The 11,753-nt window shown below is 47.5% G+C and overlaps 1 long non-coding RNA gene across 1 annotated transcript; it reads left to right on the top strand.

The window, feature by feature from the left end:
* Window positions 1-773: 773 nt before the first annotated feature.
* On the top strand, window positions 774-9,634 carry LOC129143107 (uncharacterized). The gene is made up of 2 exons (XR_008546215.1): window positions 774-1,086; window positions 5,216-9,634. It is a non-coding gene; the product is annotated as an uncharacterized LOC129143107 (long non-coding RNA).
* Window positions 9,635-11,753: the final 2,119 nt, after the last annotated feature.

Genomic DNA, 11,753 nt, shown 5'->3' with positions numbered 1-11,753 from the left:
GTGTGAGCCACCGCGCCCAGCCCCTGAAAAACTTTTTTTGAACAAAGGGATCTGCACCCCCAAAATGTATGCAGGCCAACCTAGGTCCTTCCAGTCCTGCCCCCACACTGGCTGGTTGGGAGCATTGTTCAAGGTTATGCCAGTAGAGCAGCCTCTCTCTTCCTCGTTAAGGCAGCCTGGTGAAGCTTTGAATCCCTCCTCAGAGCTATATTTTTAAATGCATGAAACAGAAGACATAGGATAACACCAATTACATTGAAATACAGTTATCACAATATTTTTATAGAAGCTAAAATTTTTGATATCACATCACAGATTCTTGTTAACACGACCAACAAGATCTAGTGACAGATCTCGCAACCCCCATAATTCTGAAGCAGTGATTAGCTTAAACAATAATTTCAGATATCGTAACAAATGCAGTGATATGAAATGTAACTTTGATTTCTACTGGCAAGTCGCAGATGCTGCTAAAATGTCTGAGGCCTGTTGATTACATTCAGAACAGCAGGAGATACTCAATTTCAGTGGAAGGTTAGTGAAAATAAGGATATAAATTTTTTCCCCATTCAAGTTCACAGACCCTTCGAATTCTCTCCACAGCCCCACCGCCCCTGTTGTAAATCCATCAGCATAGTATGCTAGCCATTCGGATCATTACTGCTAATTATAGCTGTTGTTAGTATTTGCTTCAGGCACAGCTGGCACCGTGTCCTGGCTGGTCCCAGCTTCACTCATTCCCTGCTCTCAGTCCTAGTGACTAGCGAGGGAAACGTGTCTGCACAGCTTTTCTCCCTGGATGGAAGCCGAGTGCCTCTGGCCTGGAGCCTGTCCCTCAACCTGTCCCTCCACCAGGGAAAGCTGCAAAAGGGAGTCTGTGGCCTTTCCATCCTGGGTCTGTGGGAGTTCATCAGAGCAGAGGGTGGACTCCTGACCCAGCCTGTCCTCATGGGAGTGCTGCAAGCTGACACCTAAGAGAGAACTGCCTGATTCCTAGGGTGACCTACCCTGTCAACATAGGAGGGTGTCTCTGTTGCAAAGGCCTGGGACGAGGTGGCCGGCAGAGCTTCAGAGAGCCATTCTGGGGTAAGCAGCTTATTTTTCCCTCCCTGCAATGGCTTGTTTTCAGACTCATTCACAGAATGCCACAGAGGCTATGAAACCAAGGAAAGGGTGACACTTTTCCCCTGCACCTATGGTGGAAAGGGCACAGAGGAGAACAAGGCTCGTGTGCCTCCCTACTTCTCAGGAAGGAAACTGCCTGTCATCATTGTTTGCAATTTCTCAGACACCACACAGTGGTGCCAGGTCCCTGTTGGGTGGCCCACCGTTTGAAGGGCTCCTGGCTCAGACTGGAAAATGGAGAAGGCAGGGTAGGGTCGGATGAGCCCAGACAGAGCCAAGAAGGTCAGGGCTGGCAGAGACCTCAGGGGACACGCGACCCTCCTGCCTCATCGCCAGGTGAGGAGCCGGAAGCTGGGTCCCAGTGGGTCAGGCCAGAGCCAAATATCAGCCTTTGTCACCTCTCCTGTGGCCTGATCAGTCAGTGCCTTAGAGCCTCTCTGGTGGGATCCCTCATCCCTCCTGGTGACGGGGTGGGGAGAGGACAGACATTCAGCCTGCCAGATCCTGATTTCCTCATTGGTAAAATGGGAAAATGATCATCTGTCCCTCAAAGGTTGGCAGGAGGCCTTCATCTCTTACTAAGTGCCCAGCACAAAGATAACAATAAAATCACGAATAAGAGATCCCTGCCCCTCTCCGCTTCTGTGCTGAGTTCATCTGGAATCCCCAAGGCCTAGCCTCAGGCCTGGTACTCAGTGGGAACTTAAAGAATCCCTGTTAAAATAAAATGCCTGGTGGTGATGGATGGCTCTGACCTCCAAATGCCAAGACCGGGCTGTTTGCAAATCTAAAGGCTCCTAGGCAGCAGTGGGAGGAATTTGAGCAGAAACATGGAACAGCATGTCCAAGGACATAAATTCCAAGTTATTTTTGCTGGGAAATCTGAAGAAAATAATTCCATCCACATTCCCCACGTCGGAACTGTTCTCCCAGGTTGGCTTCAGCAGAGGCCCATTCCAGCCACCCCTCCTTCCTGCAGGCAAAGGTGAGGCCCTAGGAGGGAGCAGGGCAGGCCAAGTACCCTATTCGGGAGAAGGTGTCCCTGGATCATTGCCTTGGCTTGGGAAGATGATGGCACCAGGTGGCAGGGGCTGAGCCACAGGTAGTGGATGAAAAGGGCCTGTCGTCTGGGCAGAAACTCAGACCCTGAGGGTCCATGTCCTTAATGAGGGGGGAATGGGGCTGGGAGGCGCCCACGTCACCAGGAAGCATTTCTGATGCTCCCCCTACTACAGGGCTCTCACTTAGCACAGTTTAAACCCAATTTATTCCAAAGTTATATGACTAAAACATCTTTCAGCTTGCCCCCTGTTAAATGTATATTGGATTCATTTACAAATTATTTGACATAAATTACTGTACAGATCTGTGTATTATACACATTAAAACTTTTAAAAAAGAAAAGCATGGAAAAGTGAAAGGATACAAATAAATGTAAACAGAGCATCCACATTTTGATCCTGCATTGGGAACAAATGAATTTGGTGGGCATGCCCCACTCTGGAGACCCCCGGTATAAACTACGCTTGCTTTCATTGCTCTTCTGTTTCTTTGTATCTTGCTTATTTGTTGGTTCAATTTAGTGAGAGCCTCTCCTGCCAGGCAGGGTGGGTATCTTGTTTTTCCACCTGGTTTATAAAGTTGCTAAAACACCAGAACATTAATGCTTTGGGCAGCACATTGTACACAGCTGGTGCCTCATAAAGGCAGTAAACCCCTCCTGAACACCTCCTTTAGTCCAGCTTCGTGGCAGTCCTTAGGGTTTCCAGAAATAAGACCTGCTTCCCACCCTCACGATGCTCACGATCCCGGGGAGAGACAGGCACACAGAGACCACACTTCTGCCAGTGCCCTGCATGTCAGAGAAGAGCTGTGTACACCCTTTGGGGACACTGAGGAAGGAGCAGTAATCACATTGGGGGTGCAAGAGGGGCACCACACAGAGCTGTTTGAGTTGGGCGTGAGGGATGGCTAGGCCCCCTGAGGGGGAGGAGCAAAGGAAAGATGGCAGAAGCAGAGGTGGAGCATGTGCAAAGGACCAGAGGCCTGGAGGTGCATTTCGAGAGGCACAGAGGCACAGTTTCAGAGGCACAGAGGTGCATGATTTCGGGTGTGGCCACTGGGCCATTATGGCTGGAACTCATGGGAAATGGAAGGAGTTGTGACAGAGGAGGCTGGGAAGCTGGGCATGAGATGTCCATGGAGGTTCTAGGCAGGAAAGTAGGTGGTCACTCTACCTGTGTGGCTTTCCTGCCTGCAGGGGCTCAATTGGAGTGTCCTTTTCTCTACATAGCTTCAGCCCAAGGGAAACAGGGGACCAGACAGCTGGTGAGGGGGCAGCTCAAACTGTGGAAGAAGAGAGGCTCTCTCAGCCCTCCTCCCTCTCCAGTGCTGAGGCAACAACAGGCCCAGGCCACACTGGGGGATGTGGAGATCTGGAGAGCCACGGGCTTCATTCACAGAAGCTGACCTGCCACCCCACCACAGCCCCCACTCAGAGGCCTCGGGGCATCCCTGGGGGCTCCAGCCTTGAACAGGGGCTTTGCCTGGCTCTAGTCTGGGGATGTCACCCCAGCTGCCCTCACCAGCTCTGCGTGGGAATCCTGCTTCAGGGCCCTCCCTGCCCCTCCAGTGAGTCCATGGCCCTGAACCCCTTCCCCGCTCCCTGCGATGGGAGGCTTGTGGCCTAGATCTGGGGACAAGCCCCAGAGCCTGAGGCAGCTCCAAGCTGAGCTGATCACATCCGCTCTCAGGGGATGGGAGGTGTGAAGATGCTGGTTTCTGAAGTTGGGGGTGGGGGCTGCCCACAGGGGAAAGATCCATGAAGAGGGAGACGACCCCACCCCCACCCGCAGTCTTCCCTGGTACAGCACGTGGCCCTGGGCCTGCGGGATTTTCATGCTCGACCAACTGCCGTGGGCCCCAAGCCCTCCTGGTTCAGGCCTCAGTGTGGGGCAGGTGTGGCTGAGAACCAGACTTGGGAATTCAGGGTCAGCCTCAGTCCAGAGGCTGGGAGGAGTTGAGAGGAAGGTCGGGTGTTGCTGAGTCCCAGCTTCAGTAGGAACATGCCTGGTCTTCAGGCACATGGAGAGGCGAGAGAGAACCCCAGGAGGTACCGTCCGGGGCTGGGTCAGCAGGAGCCATTGCCCTGTGCATTGCTCTGTGTCTCCAGTGACACCCAGAGGGCAGAACTGCAGCTGACCCAATGCCGAGGCAGGGAGTGGGGAGCCTTGTGTAAGAGAAATCCGAAGCAAGGTTCAGGATGATCCAGGCCAGTTTAATAAACACAGGATGGAGAGGCCCCAAGCTAGGCCACTTCAGGATGCCCTCAGCCCACAAAGCCCAAAGTAAATCAGAAGTCCCCATCGTCATCTGTAAAGCCTATGGATTGGTTTTCTCACATGGCAAAGGGAACTTTGCAGATGTGATCAGGTGAAGGATCTTGAGATGGGGAGATGACCCTGATTATCCGGGTGGGCTCAATGGAATCACAAGGGTCCTTACAAGAGGGAGGCAGGAGGGTCAGAGTCAGAGAGTAGATATGACCACGGAAGCTGTTGTCCATGTGATGTGGTGCCATGGGCCAAGGAACACGGGCAGCCTCTAGAAGTTGCAAAAGTCAAGGAAGTGAAGACACTCCTAGCTAGAGCCAGAAGGGGCGCAGCCCTGCCACCACCGTGGCTTTACGCCAGTGAGGCTGATTTTGGTGTCTGACCTCTAGAACTGTGAGATCATACATATTTGTCATTTTAAGCTACTCATTTTGTGATAAATTGTTTCAGCAACAACAGGAAAGTAATATAAGAGGCATGAACTTTTCCAGAGCTAGAGAGGGGTAGAGGTTAAAACTGAATCCAAGTCTGACTCCAAAAGATGTTATGACCTGAATTTTCATGTTCCCCTACAATTCATACGTTGAAGCCCTAAATCCCAGCCCATGAGGCCTCTAAGGAAGTAACTAATGTTAAATGAGGACCTAAGTGTGGGGTCCTGATCAGATGGGATTAGTGCTCTGATAAGAAGAAACAATGGAATACAGTTCTCTCTCTCTCTCTCTCTCTCTTTCTCTCTCTCTCTCTCTCGGACACAGCAAGAAGGTGGCTGCCTACAAGCCAGGAAGAGAGCCGTCACCAGAACCTGACAGTGCTGGTCCCTTGATCCTGGACTTCCAGCCTCCAGAGCTGTGAGAAATAAGCCACTCAGTCTATGATATTTTGTTATGGCAGCTCGAGCAGATGAATACAGATGTTAAGAAGCTCAGAACGCACAGTAAAGGGTGATACTACTTGTCCAGGTAAGAGAGGTGTCCCAGCCTACAGCCAAGCTGGATGGACCAATGCTGAGCCTTGCCTTGAGGCACTGGAAGGGTGCTCCACAGGAATCAGGAGCTGAGAAGCGCAGAACTGCAAAATGGCCCCTAGCCCCTGCTTTTTCTTGGAGGAGCTGCAGCTACCTGACAGCTCTCTGTTCTCACAGGGGTTAGGACCCAGGAGCTGCCCTTCCATGATCACAGCTGGCCCAGGCTTCTGCTGACAGGCGAGGCTGGGCCGGCGTGCCAGCAGAACCTCTTATCTCCTTCATGTGGAGTGAGTGGAAGGCAGGGGACCTTTCTTGACACTTGGAAGAGACAAAGACCAGCTCTACCATGACTGACCACGAGACCCTGGATAAATCACTGACTCATTCCTGTCCTCAGTCTCTCCAGCTGTAGATGGGATGGCAATGTCTACCTCTGCGGACTTTTGGAAGGATCAGTTGCATGTTAGTCTAAGTGGAACTGATGCTCAGCTGGTACACAGTGCTATGACCGCTCTGCCTCCCGTTGTCAGGGGCTGGAGTCCCTTCTGGCTGGCAGCTGCCTGCACCTCGTCAGGGATTAAACCATTTTACTCTACCCCTTGGAACTAAATCAAGTATTCTTAAGCTCCAATTACCTGCTACCAACCAGCCCACCTGGTAAATACATTTCTATGGGGCTGGCCTCCCGTGCTGAGCTTTTACTTCTCTGTAACAGGGAGGTGTGGATTCTCGAGTGCCTCCCTGTGAGGGAGACATTTGGTCACCTGGAGCCTCTGGCCAGTAGTCTGTTTTAAGCAGCACCATTGTTCCTGCTATTCTCCCCTTTCCAGAATGCCTAGTGGGAAGCCTGCACACTTCCCCCACCTCTTATTCCTGACCATAGTCTGAGAGCTCTGGGAGGGAATGAGGGACTGGGGGACAGTCAAGCAAGGGGAGAGAGCCAGCAGGGACAGCCTCTTCAAGTGACCTTCCCAGATTTGTTTTGAAAGTATCATTCAGTCTTACATCTACTCACGATGCTATATTTATCTATGAAAGAGGCAGGATATTTTTGAGCGGATGTAATTTCTGGCTCTCTCCCTTCAAGAAAAAAAAAAGTGTCATTCCTATTCATTTCTTCCTGCCTCTGCTTCTGTCTCTCACACATTTCTTTTGTATAAACATACCCCCCACACATGCACACACACGCACATACACATACACACATCCGTGCACACACATAGAGGCAGGCACATGGTCCAAGAGCTAAAATTCCGTGACTCTCTATGGCTGATTCAGACTTATCTAGCATGGTGGATAGAAAGGCAGATAGACAGGAGGAACAGGAGAAACAAAGAGGAAACTGTGAGTTTGTTCATTTATATTTTTGCCTCCAAGTTCACTGAACACTTAATGTTACGGGAAATTGGATGAGGGCAAGAGAAAGCTCTGAGAGACACCTGCCAGGGTAGCAGCTGGGTGAACCAGGTCAGAAAGAGCACTTTTCTCTCTACCTTCCACGAAGTCACAGAGAGCAGAGGAACCCCATTTGCAGGTGACCCAAAGCTGAGACCTGGGGTAAGGGAAGTCTGAAGCAAGATTCAGGATTTTTAGGGCAAGCCTGAGGAAGAGTAAGATGAACTGTTACCAGGATGAGCATCTTTCATTCTGCATTTAAATTAAATTACCAACACAAATGCCTCAAGTGTGGGTTGGAGGATTCCTACCTACAGGGTGAGCAGGTGCCTCCTGTGTGATCTGGGCGCTGGGACTGTCAGAGCTGCAAAGGTCTCCAGGCAGTAAATCAGAAAGGGAGGAGGTGGGGGAGCACTTGGCTCCAGGTCTCTTTAGCTGAGTCACAGACAGATGCTGGGTTCAGGTATCAAATAATTGAAGAGAGAGAGAAAAATGACCAAATCTAGAGAAAGGACCAAATTTGAGACCCAGAGAACATCAGCAGAAGGTGTCTTACAGGCTCAAGAACCAGGGATTTGGGAAGGGAGAGACAGGGTTGGGATCTGGTAGAAAGGGGACAAGAGTTGACCTAAGGGACTCAAACCTAAGGTAATTTCCTAGTGGAACTTGGGCTGTGCTGGGGGCTGCAGAGCCCTGAGCTGCCCCTCCCAAGACAGCAGTTCCAGCGGCTTTTGGAGAATAGGACATTACTTAGTGTATGGATGAGTGGGTAAATGCTTGCTTGAGTTCGGGGTGGGGACCCTTCCTGGAGGGGCCACCAGGTCACAGAGGAAGCCAGACAGTGTGGGAGTCCCTGGGGATAGCACCCTCCATACCAAGGTTTACAGCTATGGGGGGCAGGAACCATCACTAGAGTCAGAAGCTCTAGGCCTGTCGCTGACTCGCTGGAGGACCGTGTGCAGCTCATCAAACCTCTCTGAGCCTCAATTTCTTCATCTGTTACAGGAGAGTGGTGATAATATTGCAGAGGGCTTTGTGAGGATTGAATGAGCTGGGCCATGGAAAAGGACTTTTAAAAAGCGCTTTCTAAATGGTAAAGCACAATACAAGTGTTGTTTTACTTTTCTCTAAGAAAAGGCAGAGGGCTTCTATGGAAAGAACATGGGCTTTGAAAATTGACAGGTGGAATCCTGGTTATATCCCCTGTAAGCTGTGTGGCCATGGGGAAGTTCTAGAACATAAGTAGATAGGTGTATAGCCATCCCTTCCACCCACTGTTTCTTAACAATTAAAGTATAATTTACATACAGTAATTCATTCTTTTTAGTATACAGTACTGTGAGTTTTGACAAATAAATACATTGGTGTAACCTGCATCACAATCAAGATACAAGCCGAATGGTCCCAAGATTCTAAACACTTCCCCCATCTGCTCTGTATTGATCTCCATACATCCAGCTACTGGCAATCACTTAACCAGTTTTTTGCTCCTATAGTTTGCCTTTTCCAGAATGTCATATGAATGGAAGCATGCAGTATTTTGCCTTTCAAGTCTGGCTTTTCTCACTGAGCATAATAATGCTTTTGAGATTCATCCCTGTGGCAGTATGTGTCAGTAGTCACTCCTTTATATTGCCAAATAGTACTCTATGAACGTACTACAGTTTATCAATTGCCCAGCTGAGGGACAGCTGGGTTGTTTCCTGTTTGGGGCCATTGTGAGTATAACTGCAGTAAACACGCAGATTTCTATGTGAACCTGTTTTCCCCTACGGTAAATCCTAGGAATAGAATAACTGGGCTGTATGTTAGATGTTTGTTTATAAGAAACTGGTAAAGTCTTTTCCAATGTGGCTCTACCCTGTTTCATTCCCGCCAGCACTGAATGAGTATTCCAATTGTTTCTCTGTGGGTGGCAAGCCATCCAGGTGCTGAGGCAAGAGACCGAGAGCATGAGCTGTTCCAGTATAATAAAATATATAAAACAACAAGAGTTATACTAGATCTAGATCATAGACATGATTATGTATGAATATCATTAATCATTAGTTTGTAGCAATTACTCTTTATTCCAATATTATAATAATCCTCGATCTATAACCATAACCTAGGAAAAACCAGGCCATACAGAGATAGGAGCTGAGGGGACATAGTGAGAAGTGAGCAGAAGACAAGAGTGCGAGCCTTCTGTTATGCCCGGACAGGGCCACCAGAGCGCTCCTTGGTCTAGCGGTAACACCAGCGTCTGGGAAGATGCCGTTGCCAACAGACTGTGGTCTAGCAGTAGTGTCAGTGTCAAGGAAAAACACCCGCTACTTAGCAGACTGAGAAACGGAGTCTCCCTTTCCCTGGGGGAGTTTAGAGAAGACTCTACTCCTCCACCTCTTGTGGAGGGCCTGACATGAGTTAGGCCTGCCCACAGTTATCTGGAGACCTAACCGTCTCCCTGTGATGCTGTGCTTCAGTGGTCACACTCCTAGTCCGCTTTCATGTTCCATCCTGTACACCTGGCTCTGCCTTTTAGATAACAGTAGCAAAATAAGTGAAAGTACTAAAAGTCTCTGATAAGCAGAAATAAATGCATAAGCTGTCTCTCTCTCTCTCCCTCTCTCTCTCTGCCTCAGCTGCCAGGCAGGGAGAGGCCCCCTGTCCAGTGGACACGTGACCTTACCTATCACTGGAGATGGCTCACACTCCTTACTTTGTCCCTTGTCTTGTATCCAATAAATATCAGCACAGCCTGGCATTCGGGGCCACTACCAGTCTCTGCATCTTGGTGGTAGTAGTCCCCTGGGCCCAGCTGTCTTTTCTTTTATCTCTTTGCCTTGTGTCTTTATTTCTACAATCTCTCGTCTACGCACATGGGGAGAAAAACCCACCGACCCTGTGGGGCTGGACCCTACATTTCTCATCCTCGTCAGCACTTGGTATTGTCAGGTTATTTTATTTTAACCATTTTAATTGTATAGCTCATTGTGGTTTTAATTTGCATTTCCCTAATGATTAATGATGTTGCACAGTTGCACACCTTTTTTTTTTTTTTTTTGGACATGGAGTCTTGCTCTGTCGCCCAGGCTGGAGTGCAGTGGTGTGATTTAGGCTCAATGCAACCTCCGCCTCCTGGGTTCAAGCCATTCTGCCTCAGCCTCCCAAGTAGCTGGGACTACAGGCATGCACCACTATGTCTGGCTAATTTTTGTATTTTTAATGGAGATGGGGTTTTGCCATGTTGGCCAGGCTGGTCTCCATCTCCTGACCTGAGGCAATCCACCTTCCTCAGCCTCCCAAAGTGCTGGGATTACAGGCATGAGTCACCATGCCCAGACTGCACACCTTCTCAAGTAGTTATTTGCCATCTACAAATCTATTTTGTTACAAGTATTTGCCCTCCCTTTTAAAAATTTCAGTTGCTTCTTTACTTACTATTGAGTTTTGAGGGTTCTTTTTATATTCTGGATATGAATCCTTTCTTGGATATGTGATTTGCCAATGTTTTTTGCCAGTCTGTGGTTAGTCTTTTCATTCTCTTATCAGTGTCTTTCAAACAACGGAAGTTATTAACATTTTGATGAAATCAACTTAGCAATTTTTTTCTTTTCTGAATCATGCTTCTAGTATTGAGTTGAGGACATTTTTGCCTAGCCCAAAGTCACAAAGATTTTCTTCTGTGTTCCTTCTAGAAGTTTTATAATTTTACATTAAGGTTTATGATCCATTTTGTGGTAGTTTTTACATTGGAGTGGGAAGTATGGATTGGAGGTTTACTTTTTGCCTATGCATATTTAATTGTTTCAGCACCATTTGTGAAAAGACTATTCTTTCTCTACTGAATTTCCTTTGTATTTTTGTAAAAAAGTTGTTGACTATATGTGTGTATCTATTTCTGGACTCTATATTCTGTACCATTGACATATCTATTTTTTTCTTTTTCCCTCCAGAATTATACAGTGACCTCATTACTATAGTTTTATGATAAATATAGTAAGTCCTGAAATCAGGTAGCATGGTTCCTCCAACTTTGCTTTTGTTTTCTCCCAAATTGTTTTGGCTATTCAAGTTCCTTTGCCTTTCCATACAAATTTTAGCCTCAGATTGTCAATTTCTATTAAAAATTTGCAGGGAGTTTTATTGGAATTGAATCAAATCTATAGATCAGTTTGGAGCGAATTGACATCCTAATATTGGGCTTCCTTTGATGTCTTTCATCAGTGTTTTATAAATTTCAAAATATAGATATTGCATATATCGCAGAATTTGAAACTGATATATTTAATGCATTTGGTGATTTGGTCTTCTCTTTCAGTCTGGCTTAGAAGTTAATCGATTTTATTCATTTTTTTTCAAAGAGTCAGCTTTTCATTTTGTTGACTTTTTTATATTGTTTTTCTGTCAATTTCATATATTTCTATTTTTTATTTTTATTTTATTTTTTGAGACAGAGTTTTGCTCTTGTTCCCCAGTGTGGAATGCAGTCGCACAATCTCAGCTCACTGCAACCCCTGCCTCCTGGGTTCAAGTAATTCTCCTGCCTCAGCCTCCCAAATAGCTGGGATTACAGGCGCGCACCACCACGCCCAGCTAATTTTTGTGTTTTTAGTAGAGACGGGGTTTCATCATGTTGGTCAGGCTGGTCTCGAACTCCTGACCTCAGGTCATCCACCTGCCTTGGCCTCCCTAAGTGCTGGGATTACAGGCATCAGCCACTGCACCTGGCCCAATTTCATTTATTTCTAATCTTTCTTATATTGATACTGTTTTCTTTCTTCTGCGTGTCTTGAGTTTAATTTTCTTTCTACTCTAGTTTTATAAGGTGGAAGACTAGTCATTTATTTTATACCTTTATTCTTTCCTAATGTAAGTATTTAGTGCTATACATTTTCCCTCAAAGTACTGACTGAAATGCATCACACAATGCTTGATTGCTTGATATTTTG

The sequence above is a fragment of the Pan troglodytes genome, chromosome 12, assembly GCF_028858775.2.
Source record: "Pan troglodytes isolate AG18354 chromosome 12, NHGRI_mPanTro3-v2.0_pri, whole genome shotgun sequence".
NCBI classification, from domain to species: Eukaryota; Metazoa; Chordata; class Mammalia; order Primates; family Hominidae; genus Pan; species Pan troglodytes.
Note: the sequence above shows the minus strand (reverse complement) of the source record. Positions and strands in the feature narration are given on the sequence as shown.